Source organism: Nyctereutes procyonoides, unplaced genomic scaffold, assembly GCF_905146905.1.
Source record: "Nyctereutes procyonoides isolate TBG_1078 unplaced genomic scaffold, NYPRO_anot_genome, whole genome shotgun sequence".
Classification (NCBI taxonomy): domain Eukaryota; kingdom Metazoa; phylum Chordata; class Mammalia; order Carnivora; family Canidae; genus Nyctereutes; species Nyctereutes procyonoides.
The window spans coordinates 33,571,431-33,573,837 of record NW_026575132.1 but is presented as its reverse complement, the minus strand read 5'-3'; positions in this window follow the sequence as shown (position 1 = coordinate 33,573,837).

The window sequence follows — 2,407 nt, the reverse complement described above, 5'->3', positions numbered from 1 at the left end:
GTGGCTGGTGACAGCAAAAATGACCCACCAATGGAAGCAGCTGGCTTCACAGCTCAGGTGATTATCCTGAACCATCCAGGCCAAATCAGTGCTGGATATGCACCTGTGCTGGATTGTCACACAGCTCACATTGCTTGCAAGTTTGCTGAGCTGAAGGAAAAGATAGATCGTCGTTCTGGAAAGAAGCTGGAAGATGGTCCCAAGTTCTTGAAATCTGGGGATGCAGCCATTGTTGATATGGTTCCTGGCAAACCTATGTGTGTTGAGAGCTTCTCTGACTATCCTCCTCTGGGCCGTTTTGCTGTTCATGACATGAGACAGACGGTTGCTGTGGGTGTCATCAAAGCAGTGGACAAGAAGGCAGCTGGAGCTGGCAAAGTCACCAAGTCTGCCCAGAAAGCTCAGAAGGCTAAATGAATATTATCCCCAATACCTGCCACCCCAGTCTTAATCAGTGGTGGAAGAACGGTCTCAGAACTGTTTGTGTCAATTGGCCATTTAAGTTTAATAGTAAAAGACTGGTTAATGATAACAATGCATCGTAAAACCTTCAGAAGGAAAGGAGAATGTTTTGTGGACCATTTTGTTTTTTTTTCTTTGTGCGTGTGTGGCAGTTTTAAGTTATTAGTTTTTAAAATCAGTACTTTTTAATGGAAACAACTTGACCAAAAATCTGTCACAGAATTTTGAGACCATTAAAACAAAAGTTTAATGAGAAAAAAAAAAAAAAAAAAACAAGGTAGGAAGGTGGGGAAAAAAAATAATCAAGTTGGGGAGGGGTCCCTAGAGGAGCTGGTCTAAGGTCAGGTGGTGAAAGCCTCCAGGACAGGAAAGCCCAGTCCTGGAGAAGCAGGAACTTTAAAAATCTGCACCGGATTCTTCCTGGACAGGAAGGCTCTTACCAGGGAACTCAGGCAGAACCTCAGGAGGGGCAGTGGAGCCTCCCATTTCCCGGGGTCACTAACAGAGGAAGTGCCCCGGGGGAGAGCACGCCACACACCGTGGGGCTGGAGCCGCGCCCTGCAAGGCCTCGGGAGCAGCTCTGGTGGCGGCTCCAGGCGGAGGGGGCTGCGCCCTGCTGCCTTGGGGAGCTGCGCCCTGGAAGCACGATCCAGCAGCACAGGCCCCGGATCCCAGGGCAATGGGGGATGCCACCAGCGATCCTGCGCTCCGCCAGGACAGGTGAGGTGGGGAGGGCCCAAGAGAGGGAGGGCTTTCTGGCAGCCGGGCACCCCCAAGCTGTGCAGATCAGCACCCCCACCCCGGAGCATCCAGGACTGTGTGGACTGAGAAACTGTGGTAGTTACTGCATCAGCTGACTCCAGAGCTGGCCAATGCCAGTGTTGTTGTTCCTCATGAATCACCCTGTACCTGGGATGGAGCAGGGGCCACCAGGAAACAGGGGCCTCATGGGATAAACAGCTCCCACTGAGCCATGCACCTGGCAGGGGGCGGGGCAGCTCCCCCAGGTGCACACATCTGAGAACCAGCACAGCAGGCCCCTCCCCCCAGAAGACCAGCTGGAAGGACAGGGCAAGTTCTTTTATTTTATTTTATTTTTTTTAATTTTTATTTATTTATGATAGTCACAGAGAGAGAGAGAGAGAGAGGCAGAGACACAGGCAGAAGGAGAAGCAGGCTCCATGCACCGGGAGCCCGACGTGGGATTCGATCCCGGGGCTCCAGGATCGTGCCCTGGGCCAAAGGCAGGCGCCAAACTGCTGCGCCACCCAGGGATTCCCTGGAAGAGCAAGTTCTTGACCGAGCAAGCTGGAAAGTGCCAGAGGAAGTCAAGAGATTTACAGTATATAGAACCAGAGGATACCCCTCCTTTTTTTTTCCTTCTTTTTCCAGTAAAACTCATTTTTAGCCACTCTGCACTAAATGACTAGAGGACTAAATGAGCAAAATGACTAGAAGGAAGAACTCATCACAAAAGAAAGAATCAGAAACAGGACTCTCTCCCACAGTTACAGAATTTGGATTACAATTCAGTGTCAGAAAGCCACTTCAAAAACACAATTATAAAGCTACTGGTGGCTCTGGAAAAAAGCATAAAGAATTGAAGAGACTTCATGACTGCAGAATTTAGGTCAAATAAGGCCGAAATTAAAAATCAATTAAATGAGATGCAATCCAAACTGGAGGTCCTAAGGATGAGGGTTAATGAGGTAGAAGAACCAGTGAGTGGCATAGAAGACAAATTGATGGCAAGGAAGGAAGCTGAGGAAAAAAGAGAAAAATAATTAAAAGATCATGAGGAAAGGTTAAGGGAAATAAATAACAGCCTCAGAAGGAAAAATCTACATTTAATTGGTGTTCCAAAGGGCACTGAGAGGGACAGAGAACCAGAAAGCATATTTGTTCTCTATCAGTAGGAGTCTCTTATAGCTTGTTTCTCTCTCTC